This window comes from Schistocerca nitens, chromosome 2 (genome assembly GCF_023898315.1).
Source record: "Schistocerca nitens isolate TAMUIC-IGC-003100 chromosome 2, iqSchNite1.1, whole genome shotgun sequence".
Taxonomy (NCBI): Eukaryota; Metazoa; Arthropoda; class Insecta; order Orthoptera; family Acrididae; genus Schistocerca; species Schistocerca nitens.
Genome location: NC_064615.1, coordinates 1,187,155,654 through 1,187,182,168, shown reverse-complemented (window position 1 = coordinate 1,187,182,168; position 26,515 = coordinate 1,187,155,654). Strand labels below are relative to the sequence as shown.

Below are 26,515 nucleotides of genomic sequence, written 5' to 3'. Positions count from 1 at the left end.
ATTCACATGATAAACAGTAGATACCTTGTCTGTTTCTTTGTTGGGTGTAATCTACTGCAAGTCATCTCTGTTAAAGTCGAGGAGAGGAACGATTACATATACAGTAATGTGTATAAAATTCAGAAGGGAGAGTTCACGAAGAATATTCATAAAACATGTAGACATGCTTAACTAATTTCTGATTTTACATAATCTTTGAATAGCGTCATTACTTTTCTGTAACAGCGATAGAAATGCGTTAGTATAACAGGAATTAACTCAGTAATTTGAGCAATAACAATCACGTGCTTTTTTTCTTTTTTTTTTTTTGGATGAGGACTGTGAAAACATTTAAATTTTTGTGTTGCCTTCGGTATTACAAACTTTAATTACACGAACTGGGTATGAAAACTGCAGGGGGATAGCAAATAATGAAATTTTAGCTGTCGTGCAAATATGGTATAGTTGGATGAATACGGTACGATTAATTGTGTAGGTGATGTTGGTGGAGGGGGGGGGGGGAGGGCTGTGATGCCTGCTAACGTCTCTCATTCGTGTTCAGCGTGAGAACTATGCGTTCTTGTTCCCTCTCACCCAGAACGACCACACGTACGTAGTTGAGAGATGGCGGCACGACCCCAATTTTGATACCAAGTTGATATGAAATTGATGTTCACATTAGTTAATTTGATCAATTACTTCTGCCCCCCCCCCCCCCAAACCACGCCCAATCCCGAATGACGTTATGTGTTTCCCTCCAGCCCACTCTCTCACGGACCCTATTGGCGGGAATTTCGAATTTTGGCACTAATTTCGAATTTTCGCGGAAATTTCAGAAATGATGGGGCTGCTGAATTTTCGCGGGAATTTCGTTGTTCTAGGACCATTTCACGTCCTTATGCTTCAACGACATTTAACAAAAACGATGAAATTAGGATTGTCATCCAGCACCAAGACGCTTTAACTCTTCCATGCAAGAGTTTCATATATTTGGATGAATCATTAAGAAAAAGGACGGTAGTCATACAATGGGATCAAAGCTTACACATAATGCTTTGGCATTTCTGTTCCAGGAAATATGATGTGAATTTCATGGGGTAGAGATTCATCGTACACGTGATGTCGGCGTAACATCAACCCTTAAAACATTTGTCCCATTATCAGTCTCGGATTTGAATGGTTTAAAAAATGCAGATTGGTTCATACACGAGCCTGTGGGAAGAACAGCGGAAGAGTATCACTGATTTACTGCATGCATATCTCTAAAAATGCTTATGACACATATCACTGTGACACATGAGGAATATCGGTACATATCTGCTATTAACTTTCCGCTCATGGGAGGTATTCGCGTATCCGGTGCTACCAATAACGAGCAGAAAAAGATGAGCTATTAAAACCTTCGTGCAGCTGGAAACACCGAGATTCATCATACTTGCATTTCAGACCAATAGAAGGCGAAATTTAGCAAATGATTCCACCGTATTTGACAACTGTAATTTAACTAATGCCAGAGGCTACTCTAATTCAGAATTCTATCCATATGACAATTTACTGCGTCAGTAAGACCAGAATGTATACAGTGTAGCGTTTGATATGTATGCAAGGTTCCATGCTTCTTACTATGAGCAAGTATTGTGGCATACCCAGAGCATTTCGCAATGACAGCTCGTAGTGTGAACGTCTTGGCCGGCATTCAAGGTCTCTGTGATGATGAATGTAGACAATTCATATTTAAAGATGTTGTTTTCATAGCATATACGCAAGATGCTGGTATAGTAGAGAAATCACTGAGGCCTTCCCAAGGGTGTGAATTGTGCTGAAACACGGAGGAGTGCCAAGTGGCTAGCACGTTTCTTTCATGGACTCCACTGGGATAATCCTGGTATACTTTATAAAGAAATGATTACGTAACTTCGAATATTCGAACATCGTAACACCATCGTCTACGTCAAAGGCGAGGAGAAGATCACATAGATGCAGCGAATCTTCAAGTTTGCATCTATTCAAGACCAGGAATTCTAAGGGTTCCCTGCTATCCATCAGCTCAACAAGAAGAAGGTGTGTGGAAACAGCGTTGTGTCTGGCTATGAAAATGTAAAATTACTTTTAAATTGAATGAATGAAAATAAATGAATTTCTTACTCCACATTCTATGTTTTTCTTTCTTTCTACCTAACTCCTGCTTTGGGTAGTGTGTAGCGTTTCCCAGATTCTACGTCTGTGGCTTTGTTCAAATCACGCGCCGTCTGTTCCCGAAAACGTATACGTGCAGCTCGATAGGCGGAATCCCAAGCAGTCATTACTCCATCTTAAACGTCATGTCCCTCACGCTTGAAACTGATATCTTGTGCATCTTGCGTAGCCTTTATATACATTTGTAAGGGTAGGGATTTGTGAAATAGCAACAAAAGACATGTGGACAGACATAAATATTCACTGTAGTAATACAGCTTTACGTCCAGAAATCTTGTTGTTTTTACAATACACGAAGTAATAATGCTTGTAAATTCACAGTTATTGTTATTGTTTGACACTTTTTTATTCACAGTTCTTGGTTGTACAAATAATAGTACTGGTTGAAAAAATGTTTTACTTTACATTGCAGAACCGAATACAGGTATTGCAGTTTCTCTTGCACTAGTACTGTGTAGTGTGTAGTAGTGAAATTATCCCCAAACAGAAGACTTAATTTATACGTTCAAGTGGGTGACTATAACATTTTCCACCTCAAGCAGCGGAAATAATTTTATAATACAATGAAGCAGATGACTCTAACATGTTCATCCCAAACAGCTGCATTAAGATGAACTGGGCGGAACTCACACTTAAAATTAGTATAACTCGGGCAGCTAGCGTTAGGTGGAACTATTTTTTTTCCTTCATTTAAATTTTTTTAACTTTTTGATGATTTTAGACCATTTCTTAATCTTATATTCAGGATGTCCCATTTGTCTTGGCCATCCTAAATAACTGTTTGTCCAGATGCAAATTACAAAATGTTCTTTAGCCGTCAGGGGGACATCAATCAGCATGACTGCCTTTGTTGTACCTTTGTTTTGTTACAAAAATATGAACAGCAGTATGACTTTTTTAAATGGCAGCCTGTATTTTTTTATTCGGTAATTCATTCCCTCTCCTAAAGACCTATTCAAAAATGTATCACAGTGTACCATTCACTGAAACACAACGTTACTAATTACATAACACGACAGTGACGCCGACGCTCCCAGCGGTTAGTGCAGGTACTCGGGTAACGGAGCGTATTCGCGTGCTGACGTTGACAGAGGGCAAATGTAAACATAAGTAGAATGCACACCCGTCATTCTGTCAACCATCGTCAGTTGAAGAGTTGTGTAAGTAGAATGTTCACCGACGAAGAGAAGGTAGAAATGCTACTGATCTATCGGGAATGTAAGTTAGCAGAACAGTAATTGCAATTCTGTTTTCATAGTTACATTTAGTACAGGAGTTTAGTCCTTTCTAATACTATTGTGTAGAGTAGGCATACAGTAAAGGCTGTCCTTCCTACAAACTGCATCGACATAACGTTTCTTTTGTTGTTTTTGTTGTTGAAGGTAGGCGAAATGCTATGCAGGCAGCGGAATTGTACAGAGAGCGATATCCTGACAAAAACCCACCTTCCCGACGGATGTTTTCTCGTCTTGTTGCGACGCTTCAAGAAACGGAAAGTTTCAACCCACGACAACGCAATCGTCGTAGCACTCGCACAGACGAAGCTGCCGAAGTTACCGTGCTCGCTTCCGGTGCTGTGAATCCACATGTGAGCACACGACAGCTTGATCACGTGACTGGCATTCCTGAAACCAGTGTACGTCGTATTCTTACACGTCACCGGTTCCATCCTTACCATGTACACCTACATCAAGAACTGCGTGGGAATGATTTCCAGAATCGTGTACAGTTCTGCATTATTGGTCCAGCGACAACCCACGATGGCTTAGATAGGTGGAACTTCAGCGCCAATGGAGAGTTAACGTCTGGTGTGGGATGCTTGGTACTACAATTATTGGCCCTTATTTCATCAATGGTAGTTAAAACGGCACAGCGTATGCCAACCTCCTCAGTCGAATTCTTCCTCCTCTTCTGGATGAAGTGTCGCTAAGAACCAGAATGCTTATGTGGTATCAAAACGATGGATGCCCAGCACATAATGCCTTGCGTGCACGTGTTCTGAACCGAAGGTATCCTGCCATATGGATTGGTCGAGGAGGAACAGTTACTTGGTTGGCCTGCTAGGTCTCCTATTTTAAATCCTCTGGACTTTTCTCTTTGGGGATGCATTAAAGACGTTATCGTGATATTCCAACAAATCCAGAGGACATGCAGGAACGTATCTTGCTTGCTTGTAATTCTCTTCAGCTGGCAACACTGGAAGCAGTAAATAATTCTTTCATTCAACGAGTGCACCAGTGTATCAGGGTCTAGGGTCACCACTTTGAGAACCTTTCAATGTTCTACTCCTGGGCAATGGTACAGGAGAATCAAAGTCAATTTTGTGTTATGTCTTTACTTGGTTTTCATTTGTTTTCTGACAACTCCAGCAAGTGGACGAGTTTGTGATCCTGGGCTCAAAGTCAATATTGTGTTATGTAATTAATAACGTTGTGTTTCAGTGAATGGTCCACTGTGATACATTTTTGAATAGGTCTTTAGAAGAGGAAATGAATTACCGAATAAAAAATACAGGGTACCATTTAAAAAAGTCATGCGGCTGTTCATATCTTTGTAAAAGCAAAGCTACAACGAAGGCAATCGTGCTAATTGATGTCCTCCTGGCGGCTAAAGAACATTCGCTTCAAACGTTTTATAATTTGCATCTGGACAAACAGTTATTCAGGGTGGTCAAGATAAATGGAACACCCTTGAGCCGTGGCAAAAAAAAACTGCTGTTTGAAGAGCGCGCGCAGCGCGTTGTGTGAAGCAGTCGCCCTCAGTTTCTGGCGGTGGCGCCGCTGTGGCAATCGCAGCTTTGGTGTCTCCCTCTGGTGGGAAAGGGGAAAGGTTGCCTGTTCACGTGCATTTAAGGGGCGCTATCAGCTCTGCAGTTGGTCAGTCGGAGTGCGGCTAGGTCAGTCTCTAGTCACCAGTTGCTGGTCTGTCTCTCGTTCGCATTTGTGCGGCAGTTAGTGTGTCTGTCTGTCGTCGGAGTACTAGTATGGCTGTCGTTTGGACCAAACTTTAAAGCCAGAAAATGAGAGTCTTGCCACTCCGCCAGTAACAGAACTCAGCTAGTGGTCGCCCGGTCGGGGCTTAGTGCCCGCATCTGAGCCTGCGCGTTAGGCCGCCAGTCTGCTCGAGTTGCTCGGGCAACGGTCATTGGCGGTTGGGTCGGTCGGTCGGTTGGTCGGTCGCGCACTGAGACACGAGATGACTTGTCCGCCTTGAGCGTCGGCACATGTGAGGTCCCGACGTGAGTCCAGTGGGCCGCGCCGTATAGAAAGGGGTAGTGGCTCCGCGGTCGACACGAGAGCAACAGGAGTGAAACCACGACATCGGGCTGGCCGGGGCGAGCTGCGACGCAGTGAGACTGGCGCGCCTTCCTGCGTCCGTTGAAGCGGCTGGCAGCGGGCGGTTCGGGAGAGCGATTTGAGGGTGCTGCGCCAGGTCTTCGCCAGAAATCGCAGTTTATTAGAAGTTAAGTGACTCGAGATATGTTGTTTCATTTACTTGTTGAATTCTACTTGTTTTCTTCGTGAGGTCACCAGCCGCTTTGTTTTGGTTCGTCCCACCATTCTTCTCCGTTTGCCCATCCGCGGGAAGGTGGTTATTTGTGAATTGGGTGGTCCGTTTTTCCCTTGTGGAGTTGGGGAGCTTTAGAGCAATCTGCGGTTGGGGTTCTTCAGTAATCCCCCTGTCAACGTGCCATACCTTAGTAGCTGCCTCTGTCATGGTTGTCGGATTCGGTGTTAACGAATTTATAGAATTAAGGTGTGAAGGCCGAATTCCTGAAATATGTTTTTATCTTGCCTATCATCTTGCGAGGCGATTATGTCTAATGTAGAACATGTTGTACATTTTATGTAAGTCTGAATTTCATGGGTTTTATTTAAATACCACCCTTCCACCCTAAGAGTCCTTTTAAAAACAAATTGCACTTTCGGTGGCAAATAAGTTCTTAGTGTGAGTGTTTGTATCATTTCCATCCCTCTTACTGGGTGCACAGTTAATGTGTTTGTGTGAGTTGTTAAAATTTTTAGTTTAAAGTAATCTGGTGTGTTGCAGATTTGCACCAGTGTAGTCTTTCAGAGGCTGTTGTGAGCGCTCGTGACAACGGCCGTGTTGAAAGGGAGCGGCAAGCTTTTCAGCCCGAATGCTCATACTGTCAATATTGTTCTTTCTGCCTCTAAATAAAATTGTAACTTGATATTTCGAGGGTGCTTTTCTGCTTATAAATTTTAAATCTGATTTGAAAAGGCTTTTATGAATAAAATTCCCATTTGTTAAAGGTAATTTTATTTTCATCAGTTACTCCGTGGCAACTACTTCCACGCTTAAATGTGTTATTGTTCTTGATGAATCGCTAGTAAATAAAGTAAATTCTTTAAGAAAAGATTTTGAGAGTAAATTCACGGTTCACCCTTATATTGCACACTTTTTACTTTTTTATAATTTTTTTCCTATACATGCTGCATATATATTGATGCGTAGGTATTATGCTAGTTACTCAGAAAAACAGTAAACTGAATCTATTTACAGACAGTCATCCATATTTACGCGGATATCCACACGCAAATGCACTAACAAGCACTCCACTCACACATGCAGTCACATCAGACACATACAATACCTACACCATGATAAAAGGGCCCCACTATTCGGCACAAGCTCTCAGCCACCCACTCCCTCCCCCCCCCTCATTCACACTGTCGGAGGCCCCACCTCCTGTCGTGCTTCAAGCAAACAGTGTGCGTACGGGAGGGCTTCGATCTCGTCATCACAAATGGCTCTTCTATCGTCATGAGGTGACAATCCGGCTTTAGATCGCAGCACACCGTACATCTTGTGACCTTGCGATCGAATACTAGTTTGCTGTACCAAATGCGGAGGTTGCGGCGAAGCACCACGAACTACACCGTACAGGCACTGCAAGTAGTCTGCGACCGTGAGGACACGTGATGCCGTATGCCTCACACCATTAGCCCGCATCTGGGTGGCTCCATCTATTGAACGATATGCATACATTTTGGACCTTAGACCTACAAATTCCAGCACTGGCCATCCATCCACCTCAACTTTCATTAAGCCAATAACCAACTTGTTCTGAGGAAGATTGCCATAAGGATTATCGGCTGTGTATCCCGGTGTGTCCAATTCATTACCGTGACACCTAATTACTTCATATGGATCGCAGTTCTTCATCCAGTAGATGGAGCTATCTGTACCCATATAAAAGAACTTTGGTTCCTCGAGATGAGTTTGAGCAAACTCGTTTTGGAAGGAGTACTTGTGGAGTTTGGAGTAGTCCAGTATACAAATACCCAAATAGATTGGCTTCGTAAACTCTACCAAAACCTTAGACATCCCCACAGCAACAAAGCTCTCGTTGAAAATAGTGTCCCACTCAAAATTTGGTCTGGCAGTGCACACTCTTATGCCCCAACGCCCCTCCCGTTCGGCTCTAATCAAAATATCGCGTTCATATCTTACGTTCTTCATGGCTTCACCGAAAATAGAATTACTCATTAAGTTATAAAAAATCGTTTTCAGAATAAATAGTCGCGGCCGCCCTCGTTTTCGGTATTTAATTCAGTATATCCCAGCAATCAGGGGGACCGGTTTAACGAGGTCGCCCGCGTGACTGTACCTAGGTCAGTCCCTAAGCTGGGACAGTGTTAGAGACTACGTACCTCTGCTTGTGTCCAACAGTGGTCATCAGTTAAGGGATAGTGCTTCCTTACAGAACATGTTGCTCTCGATAAAATGGCAAGTTGCTTGTCATTCACACATACTAACAGGGAATACGAGGGCTGCCTCCACCAAATACCCTACATCAGAATCGGCCACAAGACGGCATATTTTTCCACCTAATCCCTCTAATTTGTTTCCGAGCACACATTGATACCTACCAACTGGCAGTGGCTGCATCATGTAAGTTATTCACATCCAAATATAGAACGTACCTTGAATCGAGAGATGCGTTGAATCCCGCACCCGTACGTGGATTATTTGCCTTGGCGTGACTACGGACACTCTGGCAAAGTCCCCCACGAATCCCAAGCTCAAAGAAAAGGAGCATATCGGCACCAGTCAAAAGTCTGATGCTGCACTTTGTTTCTTGAGGATTGCGTCCCAGGTCAACCCAGGTGCCGTGTAATAAAAGGCGAGGTCCAAATGTCCATGTATAGTCTTGCATATCCACCCAAACTGGGAATGTTGGATTCCTGCCAGACATTCATGGCACACTCATAATCAGCACTAGTCATGGCGTCCCCTGTGAGAGCACAGGTAAATGCAGGTATGTCGAATAGCCTGCTTTCGTCGAGTTTCGCCTTACTATCCAGATACTCATAACGGAAAACCCCTTTCCTAGTCACAAGCTGAAACTTTTCCTCGTCAGGGTATGCAGATCGGGTGATATGTTGATCCTCCCGAGATAAAGTTTCAGCGAGTTTCTGGAGTGACACCTGCATAAAACAAGCAAGCGGAGCGTGGTTTTTGGAGAATGAAATATACATCTCAACTCCCTCAGGCAGGGTACTGACCTGCTTTTTCTACTGACTGAAATTAGCCAATTGGTCAGCAAGATAGTGAGTGTCATACCCATTTAAATTGTGCAATAAAACGGGTATCTATTGAGGTAACTGATATTACAAATTGCATGCATTTTGAGATGCACTGCGTAAGATGATAGGGCCCCCTATGAGGAGCTTTAGCTTTTGTATCTAACGAGAGACCACAAATATGGCAGTTGACATTATTTGTTAGGTGGCTATAATTTCGCACCTTACAAGCACTCATCTACATACTTTACCGTGATTTAAAACCGGGATTGGGTATCATTTGGTAAGTTGTACATCATATATATGAATATTTAAAGAAGACTGACATTTTCGCATACACCTTTTAAATTGTTGTCAACGCTTCTTGCATGAAAGATGATGGAGTGTCTTTATTATAAAACGGCGTAATAAATGATTGCCCATACTAGTAGAGGTGTATTAGATCATACTAGTCGAGGACCACCTTCTGCCATCCTAGTGTTTAAAAGAGTTTTTATTTATGGTTGGAGTTCTTGCATCGTCGCTGTTGTATACGAGAATGATGACTCTGATGCACCGGACGCAGTACATATGGTGATATTGCTACCTACTTAGAGTTATTAGGGCTATAAAGCTAAACAGCTGTGATCATGTATGTTTTATTTCCACTGTAGATAATCTTTGAAAGTATTGTCGTCTAGTGTTTGGTACGTAGATGATGTCAGTCATCTCACGTTATCTGTATTAGATCGCGTAGCCATGAAATGGGGGAAGATTTGGGCAATTGATCAGTAATATTAGTTAGGAAATTCATTTGTATCTCTTTATGTCCATTGGCCATTGATATATAAATATTTGTAATATATAAAAGGGGTTTTAATCTACAATAAATGTATGATCAGAGTCAACATTTATCATTTTGTAGTTACTAGTTCCCTTAATGACTCGTATATGTAATTGATATGTTAAAGAGCAACAAGGAGGAAATAATATCACCATTAAGAGATCCTAAGATCTGCTTCAACAGGGCCAAATCCTCATTTTCGCATTCAGCATTTTCCATAGCGCACATTCATTTTTTCACCTGCCTGGGGTAGCATCTAGGACACTGTGTAATTTTTTATAGTCCTCCGGTTGGGTCACGGTCTTGCTGGTGCTGTAAACCCTATCAACATCGCATGAGAGTTTCTGAAGCTCAGTGAGCAACCAAACTGCAGGATTATCCCTAAAATAAGGTACATAGTAGTTAAGACTTGAATCATATGAACATGCAACTTGGTTCGCCGCCACATACGGTACGTGGTTTTGCGTGAAGATGGTATGTGATGCTAAGGAAACTTCCTTCACAGCGGGTGATAGGGGCAGGGAGATATTCGATGTCTGCGTATATAATAAATGGACATCGTTCCCGGTGGTGAGTATTCTTGAATTTAATGAACTTGTTTTGTTATGTAGGCAGGAAAACACGTAATGGTTCCTTGGATTCACAGTCCTCGAGGTACTTTTTTAAATACTTTTCTTCCAAAAAAGTATTTAGACACCTGAAGAAGCAGATGTGTCTTTTATGTTCATATTTCGGCAATTGGCTGTTAAAGAGGCGGAATATGTCTGTGACCCACACAAAATGCCGATTACCACCTTCAGAGAAGAACGTATGTTTACGTGAACGTCACGCTCACCCACATATTTCTAAAAATGGAGTGGTTCAACTACAGTATGGTTGTTCTTCTCATCTGGGTCGGTTTTCTGCTTCTTCTTCAGGACATAAACTTGAACTGATATTCCGGGATTTTGTGCCTCCAATTTTTGTATGTTGTGAATCTTTACAGGGAACTTGATACCATCAAAATTATAACCTTCGCAGATTTTTTTCTTTGGAAAATTGTTTGCTGTCGTGCGCTCGAGATGGCATCTAAAATGGTAATTTCTTTCGCAAGTGAAGATTCACCATTAAAAAGCATTATTCTTTTCATTTTGAACGTTAAGAAAAAAACCTGCTTGTTCTTAATATCCTCAGGGAGTCTGATACAGTTGGACCCTCACAGACACGAATACGAATATCGAGGTGTGGTATTTGGCCGAGTGCTTTAGCTGACACTCGTACTTTCAGTACAGCACCCGAGGCGGATTCACAATACCGCTCGGCGATTGATGTACTCCGAGATAAGACGCCATTATCACCCCAGATGTAGTGCAGGCTCCTCTTCTTAGCAGCGGCCTGCTCTTTAGGAGGTTGAGTCAACTCGCACCAGAGTACTGCATTACACTTAATGGCATTGTATCTTAAATCGTCTAGGGCTCTGCGTCCGGCACTGGGACGCATGCTTCTAGAAACCTGACTGAGTTGTGACAACCCCCGACTGGATTCTCAATTTTAGTAAACAAGACACGCCCGTCAAAGACCCTAGCAACCGCCGAGTGTTCTAGAGGGGTCATGACGCCGCTAATCTGATGTCCTTCACTACGAGCGCAGGATAGAGCAGTAGCGCTGCCCACGGGCTGACACTACAGCTGGGAGACGACTGCGTCCACCCGGTGGATGACGGCGCTGGGGACGCACACGTACCTTTGCTGCTGGCGAGGGCGAGCAGCCAGAATAGGGGAAAGTGGCGGCGGCGAGCTGTGCGGGGCGCGCTCGCCAGCCTGGGGGGTGCCAGAGGGTGTGCGGCGGCGCGGGGGTGACGAGCGGCGCCAGTCATCAGTCCCCTAGAACTTACAACTACTTAAACCTAACTAACCTAAGGACATCACACACATCCGTGCCCGAGCCAGGATTCGAACCTGCGACCGTAGCAGTCGCACGGTTTCAAGACTGCATAGCCTAGAACCCTCGGCCACCGCGGCTGGCGCCACTTTAAATACACGTGCCACAGTAAACTGTTGTGTCGGTGTTGGTGGCACCTCCGTAACATACGAATAGCACAAAAAATTAAGTAGAATGCTCAAGATTTTTTAAATATGTGCTGTTAAGTAAAAACAGTTAAGTACATCAGCATTCCAGGATAACGATTATATGCTCTAACGATGACGATGACGATGACATTATAATCACTTTTTTCACCCTGGGTCGCAGAATTGGGCAGTTCAGTCTTTGTTCCTGGTAGTTCTTCCACCCAATCAAGTATCTCCATCTCCTGTTGTAGAAGGGAGAGGTCACACTGCCTTTCAGCATTCAGCCTATCATACTCCTCCTCCTCCGGTATTTCACCCTCACCAGAACTGTTGATTTGGGGCCACCGATCCGTCTCATGCAAGTCGTCTACAAAAAGATATTGATTATAAGAAACAACAAGAACAACAAAATTTGTACTGAATTTGCCTACAGCGAGATACTGATTATGCATGGCTCCGAAAAAAAAAAATTATATGAAAAATTCATACCAGATGGAAGTGACCACTCCTGGTCATTGTCGACGCATACCGCTACTACAATCTCGCCCTCTTGATCTATAGCAACATCTACAACAGTGGATAATATACGCCTCACACAAATGTATACGATGAAAAAAAAGTGTAACGGAAATATATTACATCACCCAGATTTTGTATGTATGTATAACATCACGATATCGACTATGCCCAATCTGCCTCAAGTTTGCAACGTGCAAGCTCCAATGTTCCTCTGAATTTCTATGTTTGAAATGTCTTTTGTGAATAATTTCACAGGTCGAAAGTATGTTCTGTACTTCTGTTATTGAAAGCACGTTTTTTTTTTTTCTTCCAGGTAAGCGCGTCCACGGAGAAGGAAAGAAAGCTATCAGAAGAGGCGCCACTGTGAGGGCGGGTACGCGGTTCGCGTCTCCCACGGATGTTGTGCAGCAGTGGTGAGAAAGGAAGGAAGGAAGGAAGTTCAGCTGCTCCCCATCACTCACATTTCACTGCACCCTCTGCAGGTTCCACTCACCAGGTGCACTGTCTTACGTTTCACGTTCGGTATTACACACAAACAACGCGTTTGTAAAATAGAACACCGTAGATACACCTGATTGAAATAGGCCGTACCGAAAATTATGTGTATGACGGTACAGAAACGTGTGCCTCCGGATTTTCTGTTCTGCATCTAGGTTAATGTTGTCATTGTTCCGCAATACACAACGGATTTAGATGACGCAACTGTGCTCGACATCTGACTTTAGAAGTGGTTACGGTCTGAATCTCGCCATCGGATGTATCTCGCGTGTCTTACAGCTTAGGGGAGTGTTTGTGTGTGCGTGCGTGTGCGTGTGCGTGTGCGTGTGCGTGTGCCAGCAGCCGCCTCGGCGCTGCTCTGGAGAAGCAGGCTGCCAGCCGCCGCTGGCTTGAGCAAATGGTCTACTGTGGGCGGATGGGGGACACCTTTCACGATCAGGCGACCGAGCAACTCGTGAGGGTGTGCTAGCGAAGATTCGCACGTGATGGCATGACGAGTGATTGTAATATGTTTTCTGTCTTTTACACTGTGGAGAAGCCATACGTTTTTCAAGATGTTTCCCTCTGTGTGTGTTCGTAGTAAGTGCGTGGTGTTTTTGTGATTTGCTTATCTTCGATATTTTGCCCCCCGTGTTGTTTTCGCGTCGTTTGTCTCTCTCTGTTTGTGGTTCGACGGTATGGGTGCTGGTCTTTTGAGTGGGCACGAATCCGTGCTCTTGCGGCGATACCCATTGCTAAAATACTCTCTGGTCTGAAGCCGCGTCAACTGGTCAGCTGGTCGCGAGCTTCCGGCAGAGACCTGCTGAGCAGCTGTGAAGTGGTCGAGTGGCGCGCCGGTGCCTCACCTTACGTATCTGGATCGTACACTTCTGACGTCGTCAGCGTCGCGCCGATCTGCAGTATTATCCACACTGAACAAGTTCTCAACTGTCGAGATCGGTAAATTCATTTATTCGTTTACATTACCTATCTGCAAAAGATGGGACCGAAAATGCTATGATTGCGTCCTCCTCGTGGAGGAGATTACGTAATGATGTAAACACATCGTTTTTGCTCCCATCTTTTGCAGATCCGAAGATGGCAACAGAGAAGTGCCGAAACCGATCATCTACGTGAGTAAATGATCTTAGTGATCTTGGCAGTTGAGAATTTATCGAATGTTCGCATAGGGATTCCTCGTGTTTCAGTCAATTTCCACCAGACGTAGATAAACGCTCAGTTTACACGAAAACGACACTAGGCACCCAGGGCAGTGACTGCTACGGCTCCGGCTCACACTCACCTGTGAACGCGAACTGGCACACACGACACCGAAATGCAAATGCGTAGTTTCGACGAAATGGTTAAAACATAACAAAATAATTGTAACCGTATGCGTATTTGATCGGAGCAACACGTGTACATGAACACCATTTGAGTAGTCCTATTTCACTGCGATCACGTTATCAAATAATGGCGACAGAGCAGTATGAATTTCGTAACGAAATATTTGTTACTTAACAACCAATTATATTTGCGACTTAATTTACGCGTGGCAGAGTGAACCTGAATGACGAAACGTACGTGACGAGTTTAACTGCCTGACCGGCAAAATAATTTGAGGTACATAAATCTAAAAATTCCGAGACCTCCATTTTCCGATTGGAGTAAACCCACAAAATGAGATCAGGGCAAGAGACGCAGAAAGACACGCACGCAAACAGGAGATACAGTACTAATGTAAAGTCTCGTAGCACATTGGGGATAAGTTTCGCGGTTGTCGCGTTTTAGTATCTAAAATGGTAGTTGTTAGAAACGCTGGTCCACACGTCAGGCTGAGGGGAGGGGGGACAGACCGTGTTTTCTAGGGCAGGGCTGCGCGGCGCGGCGCTCGCTCTCTCTCTCCGAGGCATGTGGTCCTCGGCGGGGGGGGGGGGGGGGGGGGGGGAGCGCCGCTTCCCTTCCGGCAGATACGGAGGCAGACACCGGCCCGGCGCCGCCCCCGGCCCCCGGCCCCCGGCCACGGCCAGGTATCCATTCGGTGCGAGCAGCTGAGCTGGCAGCTCACTGAGCGAGCGGGCAGACCTCAGCGCGCTCCAACACAGCATGGCACAGCCCCGCAAACACGTCGCGCCATCGCCACTGCCGCGACACACTCACTGGAGGTTATCACGTAGGCAGCAGGCAAAACAGGTCGTCATTACTGTCACTCAACTCCCCCCCGGAAACCACTTTAAGGTTTCAGCATAATTATCTCTGGAACAACAATACATATTGAATATGAATGTAATACGAGTCTTATGAAAGTAAATACTATGCCAATTCCTGAAACGTAAGCAAATATTATTTTCAACTTTTTTTAATGGACATCCCTTATTATTTCTTACTCAGCCAATAACACGAAAAACCACAACAAGAATGCCGTTGGTGCGTCGCAATACGTCAATTACATCCCGAGAAAGCGCAAAGTGAAGTTGACGCTTGAAATAAAAGAAACGTGCCGCTATTGGACATCCCGAGATGCAAGCGTAATCGCGATGTAATTGCAGTACTACGATGCAACATACGCTGTACTTGTTACTATTTACATTAGGTAGACTGGAAACAATACAAATGTCCAGTCACACAACTACACACAACCGACATTTACTCCTCTGTTACATCGTTGGTGTGCCTATAATTACCGTAAATCTGGACTGTGATATTCGGTTTGTCATTACCATTGTGTCCGTGCTAGTACTGTAGAAGATCAATGAGGCACGAACGAGTAAACCGCTTCCTAATTCTTCATCGTGTGTGACTGGACATCTGCACTGATTCCAGTCAATAACAGCCGGCCGCAGTGGCCGCGCAGCTAGAGGCGCCGTCCCGTCTCACTAGCTGCGCGGCCACTCCCGCCTGAGGTTCGAGTCCTCCCCCGGGCACGATGTGTGTGTGTGTGTGTGTGTGTGTGTGTGTGTGTGTGTGTGTGTGTGTGTGTCGTTCTTAGCATAAGTTAGTTTAAGTTGTGTGTAAGTCTAGGGACCGATGACCTCAGCAGTTTGCTCCCTTAGGGATTCACACACATTTGAACAATTTTGAACTTAATAACAGTATAAATGGCAACAAGTAGAGCGCTTGTCTCATCGTAGTACGTCAATGACATCGCGCTTACGAACAACGTGCGATTCACGCTTGCACCTAGGGACGTGCAACAGCCGTCCATTTCGTTTATTTCAAGTGTCGGCTTCACTTTGCATTTTCTCGGGATATAATTGACGTATTGCGATGCAACCAACGCCATAATTTTTTTGGTTTTTCGTGTTATTGATTGTGTAAGAAATAAAACGGGATGTCCATTAAAATAAACGTTGAAAATAATATTTGCGTACGTTTCCCAAAGTATTACATACAGTATTTACTGTCACAAGCCTCTGCGTTCCATTCGTACACGTAAAAATGTTTTTCAGTACCTGTTGCTGTTCCAGAGATGTGAGTGTTGTGAAGAGTTCAAGCGGACCACCCCTGTGTACAGGCAGGGCAGCCGGGAACAGCCGGGGAAGCTTGTAAGGCTGTTGCTGCAGGGTAGTTTGCGCCGAGAAATAACTATTAAGAGAATTAGAAGGAAGGTCAGCATTGGCCGTAATTTTGATGATTTATTAACAGTGAAATCGATTTTTGATCACATAATGATCAGCTTCAGTGCTGGAAGTTAAACATTGCACATAGCGATCAGTGAATAAGAAACAAAAGACCACAAATACACCTGAGTATAAACCAGCTGTTGTTTAGAGCATACCTTTAGCGTACAAATTAAAGGTCGTAGGCACTGGTATCTAGTTATTTGCAGAAACAGAACCTATGAAACGATCACAATAACTGAGGCCGCTGTTTACATTCACCTGTACAGCAGACCTCGGTGTGACAGGGGCTGGGAACGCCCTCTATGTACATGTGTCACGTAAAGATTTAAAAGAAATGGCTCTGAGCACTATGGGACTCAACTGCTGAGGTCATTAGTCCCCTAGAACTTAGAACTAGTTAAACCTAACTAACCTAAGGACATCACAAACATCCATGCCCGAGGCAGGATTCGAACCTGCGACCGTAGCGGTCTTGCGGTTCCGGACTGCAGCGCCTTTAACCGCACGGCCACTTCGGCCAGCGTAAAGATTTAACATTACTTCATTTGGCAAGAGACTACCACAAAATACCAAATGTGCACTTGCAAATGATTAATTGAATATTTCAAATTTAAAATTGTACATTAAAAACTCATAGCAAAAAGGAAGGGGGAAATGCACATCTTGCCAACATACACTGGCGTGTTATTTTCAAATCAACTTAAAAAATTCGGTCCGTTACGCTGTTTTCAAGTCGGTTAGCATTGGAGTTGGTCAATCAGATCGTTGTGCGCGAAAATTCAAGCGGCGTGCCCGACAGAATGAGTGTGGGCAGTTCTCGTAGCACACGTGGTGGCGCGCGATGGTTCCGCACTTTCGGCTGGCTCAGGTTGGATTTTAGAAAGTCAGACGGCGACCGCATCTGGCGCCACCATCTCTGGCGAACCCCTCGAATTTGCCCTTCGCAACGACCTGATTGGCTGCCTCGATGCTGATTAACTCAGAAACGCCGCAACGAATGGAATTTTTTTCTTAACAATATTTTCTCAGCACCATCTACCCTGCAACATCCTTACAAGCTTTTCATACTCCCACGTATAAAACAGTCTCAGACGTGATATTACTTTACAAATGAGTTAATGTCTTAAATATCTGACGTTAACAATGTAAACTTGGAATAGTTTTGAAATTATTTTTAAAATTTGTTGTAAATCGCTGAGAGCTCTCGTCCTCAAATACTGGACGAATACGCTTGCTTGCTTACTTATTAGGATAGCCACACAGCCCACAGTCTGACTTCGCCGTGAGCTCCCCCCACCTTCTTCGCTTCGCGTGTTTTTCCTTCCTGCTGTTCCCGTCGGACTCCTATCTCCTCTGATCCCTTCAGCCCGTGTCAGCCGTTGTCCTCCCCTCCGTGTGTTACCTGCGACGTCTTCTCCCACCACGCATTACGACTCTATCCTTCCCTGCTCCAAAAATCTGTCTCAGAACAGCATTATCGATTTTCAGTAGTTTCCTTTCAACTCTTTTGCTTTAGAATCCAGGTCTCTGCTGCCTAGAGTATCACAGGTTGTAGTGCAATCCGGCACATCCTAATCTTCGTGATTCTCCGTAGAAGCCGAGACTTAAGCAACTTTCCGAGTGCAAATTTTGACCTGTTTCTTGTTTGAATTCTTGGCATTATTTCCTAGTCTATATCATCACTGATCACTTTCCTACGATATCTGTTTTTCCCTTTTCTGAGATTTTACAATCACTTCTAAAGCGTGTCATCGGTTTCCCTGCTCACTGCGAGGTTTTTTGGTCTTACCCGTCACCATCTTCGGGCCTGCTCTCGTTCCCTCTTCGATTGACGGTCTTGCCTTCTGAATCAGACCTTTCTCGTTCTGTGCTAATAAAACTACATCATCTGCATAAGCCAGAGTATTGATTCTTCTACCCAGCTGAATTCCTGCCTCCAGGCCTTTTACCCTTTTCAGTGCTCCTTCCAGGGCAGATGAAACAGAGGGGGGAAGAGGCAGTCTTGCTGTCACCCTCCAGTCCTCGCCTCGGACTTGTGACTCCCTCCAGTTCACTTTCACCGTGCACGTTCTCTCTTGTATACATGCTTGTGTTACATTTTACTAGTTTTCTGAGAACTTGGGCTCCTTCCAGTTGTAGCCATATTGCTTGGCTGTTGCTTTTTGGAAGCTTACCAAAAGGCAGCGAACATCTCTGCGAAATTCCTATCTGTTTGACACGTCTTAGTATATGTAGTTGGTCTTACACTGATTTTGTATTTCTAAACCTTTGTCGTTTGTAGCGTTACCTCCTTTCTGCGTAACTGTTGTGGTGTAGAATTAATTTAGTTATTTCGTATAAGTCAGTCGAGATCGCTACGTGTGGTTTGAAATGCGCGCAACCTGCAGCGAAGACAATGTATCATAGCAGTTTAAACTCTGAATATTGTTTTTGGAACGCCACGTATATTTTGAGCGCGAGTAAATGCGTCTTAAATATACTTAGCGTCACGTAATCTCAATACGCTGACAAAAAGTTTATTGCCTGGAAATGTTACGCTCTCCTTCAACAAATGACAACGTATCGTAACCTGCAACTAACCCGGCGATAATGTAGAGCATGAAATTATTTCTTTTCCCAGCAAATTAATCTGATATTACACGGAGAGAAAGAATGGTACAAAAACCTGCGTATTATTGAAGTAATTGCATAAAATTCTTTGACTTTATTTCTATAAGAATTGAGTTAACTTTTAATCCTTTGAATTAACTGAAAATATTTTAAGCCAGAGGTTAAGCCTCACATAAGCCTTGCGGTGTTAAACCTCTGAATAAGTTTGGTAATCAAAAACATGAACTAACTTTAATATTGAAAACTGACTATAAAAATTCATAAAAGCACTTAGGAATATTTTCCTTTGCGAGTGAAGCTGGCAAACACTGAAATATTCTTTAGTACACGTAATGGCGGACTCAGCGTCAGCGAAACAGCCGAAGCCAGATAGCCAGTCGAGAGCAGTATTATTATCTTTAAATAAATTTCACGTGGAGGGAGAAGTATTTTTGAAAGGAAACATAAGATACTTTCAATCAATATATTGCAACTTTAAAGCTCATACAGTTATACATACGGCGAGTTATACATACATCGACCCACAGGCGAGAGAGAACAAACAGGCGAAAAACAGAGAATAAACCGGGGCGAGCGACATGGCTCTTCCACTCTGCAGCGGAGTGTGCGCTGATATGAAACTTCACGACTCATTAAAACTGTGTGCCGGACTCAGACTAGAACTCCGGACGTTTGCGAAGTCCCGAGTTCCAGTCTTGGTCCGGCACACAGTTTTAGTCTGTCAGGAAGTTTCATTAAGGGCATTATTTTCCCGATTTACATTACATTCATATCAGTTGAATAAATCGCGTTATTCGTTAGATAGGGTTCCAGCTGACGCCAAGTGCTCCTCCACGAACGCCGTTAGCCGCTTCAGCAACAAAGTGCTCAGGACCTTATGAGCTGTACGTGGTTGGCATAGTTGCTGCAGCTCATTGGGTTTCTATTCTGAAGTATCCAAAGTAAACAGAGTCGGTGGTACACTTTCCCTTGCAGTCTCTCTCTCCCCTCTATCAGCATCTCTGCAGGTGTGCCGCCAGTTCCTAGTGCCTTTCCTCTCTTAAACATTTTTATGACTTCTCTTACCTTTTCCATGCTCGGCCGTTCATTCTCCGCCACTGAGATTGTCACTCCATTGCCTGTGTACAATTCTTCTCCTCCTTCTGATGCTGCGGTCGCAACGCTATTAGTGGTGGTGTCCACGTTCATGATGTTTTCGAAGTAATTTTGCCAGTCCTGAAAGGCGCGTCCAGAGCCACATCGCGTGTGGTGTTGCCTGCCTTCATTATCAGTTATGGTGCGAATCAGGGCCCAGAGCCGTCGTCGCCTGTCGGCTAGAAGGTGGTACATCGACGGAGCCTGCACAGCCGTACGGTCACAAGTGCAGGCTCGCACCAAGCGGTGGCGGTACGCGAGAGCTCCGGTATGTGGTACGTTGGCGCGGTTCACTGTTGTACGTCGTTCAGGCTAAAACGGCCTCGCAGAGCAGTCCCTCGACACTCGGTAATAAAAGGCCGAGGATTGCCTCCTGCAAGTTTTCGAGTGTCTGCGCTACGCCATCACGGCCCAGAGTTGGTTAGGTTTTGCACAGGACAGCCACAGCACGGACGGGTGAGTAAGCTGCCGATACGACGGCCGGGAGGCGCCAGTACGGCCACGTTCAGCTTCCAGACACCGCTACCGCGTCACATCGTCTGGCGATCGAGGGAGACGGTGCACGTTCGGGAAAAGCGACAGGTCAAATCTCCGCCAGTCGGGTTTCTCCCGCCAGCGAGCACGAGTTATAAAAGCGATCGAGGCGACTGGGATATGAGGCGTAGTGCGTGAAACCGTTACGACCACCGCGGATGTGTTGCCACGTGTCCAGCAAGTGGAGACGGCCGACAGTGGCGGCGAGCCGTGCGCGAGGCGAACGGCGCGGCGGCTACCACCCACCCACCACCCGTGCGTCTCGCTGCTCCACGAAAAGAGGTGAGACGGCGCCCGTAAAGGAGGCAGAGCGTTCCCTTTGCCTGCCCGATTCTGAACAAGCGTAGACGTTAACAATGCGGATGCCGAAGAGTGTGACTCTCGCATCCGAAAGGTATTGCACGTCGTCGACAAGCAACATTTAACGGGCTAGGATCGCCACACTGGTACCAGAATCCGATGCGTGGGAGACGAAAGGGATACATCGAAATGGGTTAAGGGAACTGTCAATACGCACTTCTTGTCTGTGTGAGCCGCGTGAAGTGTATCGTGGTGCAGCATTGCGCGGGTAGTATTGACACCAATAATGTTGTAGCTAGGCGATACGAGTGTTCCGGCAGTCCTGTTGTCGAGGCCCGGAACCACCACTGGCACCTGGCCGGGACAGGCCGCACGAGGCGGTCGAAGCGGCGGATTCACCGTCATGAGGTAGCAGCTCGAATTCTAGTTCCGAACGCGTTGTTCCGGAAGGAAAGCAGAGATCGGCACAATGTCCGAATCGATGTCCGTCGGCAGGCGGCCGAGGGCGTCGTTTCCGCCAGGCGTGACGGGGAGGGAGTCTGGCGCCTGGCGACGCCCTCCAGCGCTCGGTAGCAACGGCAGGCAGGAAGGAGCGTGCCAGAGACGCAGGTGGCAGGCAGCACGGAAGCGGCGGCTGCTGCCGGCGTGCCAGTTGGACGTCTGCGGAAGCCTTTCTGGCCACAACCCGACCACGAGTTCGCGGCTGACTGTCGTACGTCACACACTGCCCGTCATGAAATAAAATTGCACGTGCTTTCTCAGTTCGAGTTTTATCTGGTGCACGCGACGTTGCTGTCGACATTTGTGTAAGGTCGAAAGGCAGATGCGACCACGGCCTGCAGTACTTGAAAACCAAGTACAAAAGCGCGCAGGGTGCGGAGCCCGAACCGTGCGTGATCGACCGATACAGCTCTAGAAGTGGCCTTAGAGGTGTTTAAATTTGAGTTGCCTGTGGTGGAACGTCGCACAACGTCGGCGCAGCTTTCTCGGGTCCGCAGTTTGATGTACACGACGCTGCCCGTGACGGACACTCGAGGTCGTTCGTGTCCCGCGCGGAAGGTGGTACTTACTGTGGGACGGTGGTGAGGTGACGCCGCTGCAGACCAGATGTGGAACTTCCGAAGCCACGCCTCTGCGGGCAGCGTGCAGCGTGCAGCACACGCACTAGCGGCAGCAGCCGCAACAGCTCGTGTATCCGTCTCACAGAGCGCCAAGCGCATGTCGACCTATTCATTCTGTGTCTCCTCCCTCGGGGAGCCGCCTACACGAACTTGTTAGACGGTCGTCCACAGCTCCGTTAGTAGACGCGTGACTCCAGTTTCGTGGACCCGTCTGTCGTGTAATGGGCTATCGTGATGTGACAAAAATGTGTCTAGCTTATAAACGACGAGAACTAGGGAACGACGATTAAAAAATAAAAAAAGTAACCTGACAAGGATTCTAACCGTAGCTCCACGGTGGATGCGGGTTTGATGTCGCAGCAGTGTACTCAGCGAGCTGCGGCAGCTGGTATGGCAGTCCAGAGGGACCCACGTTCCTCTGCAGCTCCTGTGTGCTGCACGATGTGGCAGTGTCCCGTTTTCAACATGCTCCTGATGTGCTTTTGCTAGATAAGCATTCACCTCGTATTTTGATGGAGAATCGCATGCCGATTTCAAAGTGCGGCATACTTTCTCACCCCGGATAAGTACGAGGAAAGGAAGCGCAGCGGTTCTGCGAGCGCGCAGCAGGTGGCGTGTCGCGCGTCGGAACGCCGGTGTGTGTGTGTGTGTGTGTGTGTGTGTGCGCGTGTGTCGGATTACACAGGACGGCGGCCTGCAGCTGGCCACTACAGTACAGCCCGCTGTGGGCGCTAACCTCCTCAAAATAGCGCCGCCACCCTGAGCCAGCCACCGGCCGGTATTTTCGGACCTGCGACCACCTCCCCCCGCCGTCCTGCCGATTCGTTTCGTGATCAGACTGTAGCCTCTCATTTAAACTGATTTAGCTCTCTCTAAAATTTCAGCACGTGCTCGAGGGAGAGCGAGTGCCGCGTAAGTGTTTTCTCTCGACCTCGCAAGTTTTCCGTTACCGTTCGTTCTTCGTTACGCTAAAACAAAGTTGCGAAAACCAGCTCTTCCGTTATTGTGTGCTATCTTCCGAGTCTTCTCGACGAAGTTGGTTGTCTGTCGAGTTCTGCATTTGGTACTCCAGACAGTTTGTCTAGCCCTCTTCCGCAGCCGTATTGACCACTTAGGACTATTGATAACTGTTTGGAAACATTTAATTTCCATTCCATCCTGTAGTGAATCCCGGTCTCGTTTTGCAACTTTCCATATTTGGAGCCTGGGAAGGTATTACTTTCCAATTTCGTTTACTGGTAGTCGGTTGTTAGCCCTTTATAATTCTCGTTCTCTTCCTTCGGTCAGGAGGAATTATCATAACCTTACTTGTTTAATTTTGGAGAAACCTGCATTGCTTTTTTGCAGGAGGGTGATTGACGTGTGATACGCTGATTTGTATTTCTTTTAGACACAATTACAAAACACGCTTACAGTTATCACTAAAATTGTTTATATCTATTGTATTTAAAAATTTCCAGATTCCGATTGGATGTATATACAGGGTGTCTCGAAGCTTTTGGGTCAAATTGAAACACGTGACAGTGGGTCCACAACCGATCGTACTGAGAGCCAGAGGTGGGAAACGCGTAATTAGTGTGCTACGGACACACACAGCGTACACTGCATGACGACAGCGCAGCGAATAGCGACGACCGTCCCTCTCAGTGCATACGTGACAACGGCCCACCGAGTTCTGGCACAGTCTCTCGAAGATCCGAGGTGTCTGTGGTATCAGGAGACAATTTCTACGGGGGCTTAATTCACCGACGTCTCGACATAACACGAGAGGAAAAAGTCTAGAGGTGTGACATCGTGCGACCGCGCTTTGCTCGGGACACGCCCTCGTGTTCCAATGTGACGATGAAGCTACGTGTTGTTCAGGTGCTCTCGGACAGTAACATCGGAGCCGGCTGGTGCACCGTCGTTTGAAACAACATCTCGCGGACGAGAAGGGATAGGGGCAGGGGTTGAGTCTGCTAGAACTGAGGCAGCAGAAGACCGGCCAGTGTGGGCCACCGGGGAGGGGGCGGCGAGTGATGTCCCATTCCGTGATCTCGCCCACACGTCGACAGCAAACCGTTGCGGACGGCCGCCGATGTTGGTGGCACGAGGATTCTGCTGTTGCAGCTGTTGGAAACATCGTCACGTTGCATGACGCCTCCTCCACGAACAATAGAAACCGTAGAAAATTCGGTGCTACAAGACTGCGGTAGATAATCCATTGTCAGAAATAAACACGAGGCTCAGAATCAGTCGATCGCAGAGCTTGCGGGCGTTCACTGCCGTAGGGGTGTAACACGTGTCGAGACTGTGCGTCTCGTGGGCAGGTTGTGGGGGGCTCGTTGCCCCGCGATCCGACACCGTGCTCTCAAAGTTTGGTGTCCGGACGTGTCTCCGGTGGGAACATTGGCCGGCTCTCTGTGGAATGAACGCCCTGCTGGAAAGACATTCTCTCTACATTCGTACTGGTTTACGATGGGAAAATCTTCCAACACCGTACGTTAAATGCACGTGTGCCACCTCTGGTGACAGCAACGTGTCACGTTCAGCTGCGCGTCATGCACTGTACACACCGACACACCTCACCGCGGACACGTCACGAGCTGTGTGCCGTGTGGCCGCGGCACGGGTGCGATGCGTGCTGCGATCACGCGACACGGGCGCTGTGTGGCTCACAGTGCGTGCGCACAGTGCGCCTGTGTGGTGGCCAGGGGCGCGCGCTGCTCGCTCCAGTATCAGGCGACGCGCGGGATGTTCGCCGGAGCGCGGCATAACTGCTGTACGTGCAGTGAGACTGGCTGTCAAAGCTTACGTGGTTGTCACGTGCTGTGCGCTGTGCATGTCCGTGTCGCAGTAAATGTAGATTCCGGTGACTGGTTCCTCAATATAATCGGTTGCAGATACACTATCAACTGTTTCAGCTTGATGCAAAAGACACCCTGTATAAATGGCGTCAAATGAAATCGAGGACGAAGGAAAACAGTTTATTACTTTGTATCTAATCGCCATTACTGTTTACATATTGATGTCACTGTGGGACGAGACAGTCAATGCCTTCGCCGAAAAACGTTTGCGGATGCCTGCGAAACTACTAATGTACTCGGGCGTGGCACCTCTTCGTCCGAAGCAAATCGACGACCGCGAATGTATTTTGTGAGGGCTGGCGTGGCGAGAGACTGGCTCGGGACTCTGTGGAGGACGTGTAAGGGCTTTCCGGCGAAACGACGTGACCGACGGCGATAATGGTGTGACTGTAGTTTGTCCGTAGATACATGAAACTTTGTAAATGAACTTTCGCGGCGTCCTCGGCATGCAGATTGCTGCGCCAGCCACTTCACGTCTCCAACATCTGACGTAGGCCGGCCAAAAGTCTGTGACCGTTCGTCGCGCAGACAGCAGGCTGTGCCTGTATAGCTTTGGGCTTTTTTATTTATCCTTTTTTGGTTCTGTGGTTTACTGTGACACTGCCTGTCCTAGACACTTTTTTGCCATATGCCACCCACAACATGTGCGTACGAGAAGCACACACTTTTATTATTACTTACGAGCAGAACTGGCAGTCATTTTTCAGTCAGAGGTACGAGCAGAACTGGCAGTCATTTCTCAGTCAGAGCTACAGAAGATAAACCGTTAATTTCTGTAAACGATTTTTGTAACAGTGTCTAAAAAAATAAAAAGACTCCGTCTGCTTCTTCGTCTCATTATTCTTTTGGCAGGTCGTCGAAGTCGTACTTACTTGTTAAGGTCTTTGCTGTGGCCCTGGCCACGACACTGTCCAGCGCCTGTCCTTTGTCGAAATGCATCTCTTCGGTTAATGTAGTTGTTAGTGTCCCCTCAGGAAGTCGGTCATATCCGGTACTCGCTGTGAGGAGACTGTGAAGCGGGCAGCGTGCCCTTCGCTGGTGTCTCAGTGGCGCCTGTTGTTTGCCGCGCGCGTCACGGCCAACCGCCGACCTCGTCGCGGAGAATATCTGATATATCTCACGTGCTTGCTCGAGAATCGATACAGACGTGATCTTCCTTCCGCCGCTAAAAACATTTTCGATATATTAGCTACATTTCGTACGCAGCAAACTGCATTCTAAAACCCACGAAACGCAAAGTGGTCAGCGACTACTTTATCACTGTCAGCTTTTCAAAATATCGGCGGTGTTCTACTTTAGTTCGAAGTATAATAACTATGGACCATAACGAAAAGAAAATCGAGTTCATTATCGATCTGCAATGTGTGGCTTTAAGATAGGAAAAAATAATACTTTCTTTGTGGAATACTTTCCTCAGAATCGAATGAGATGCACAGCGCCAATTCCAAAGCAGCTGTTTTTAGTTTTTACGCGAGAATTGAAACTGCTATTGAGGAGCTAAGTGCAGAAACGGATGTAGCTTTGCCCGATATATGTAAGACATTTTTTAAAGGCAAACTCCTGTGTGGTTGCGGGTAGCCAGGTGGAGGGGGAGCTGGCCGCGCCTCGCCTCGCCGCCCTGCCGCTGCCGCTGCTCGTGTGCTCAATGCTGCCCGGTCCCCCTGCTGGCTGTGCTGGCGCACCTCGGCTTTACGTTTCAGTCGCTTTTCACAGTCCTATCGCTCCCTATTTACTGTGCACCGAAGGAAAGAAGTCGG

General features: G+C 46.5%; 1 protein-coding gene across 1 annotated transcript in view; it reads left to right on the top strand.

The window, feature by feature from the left end:
- Window positions 1–26,515, top strand: part of LOC126237522 (uncharacterized) — a 797,357-nt gene that overhangs the window by 249,045 nt on the left and 521,797 nt on the right. The window lies entirely within an intron of this gene.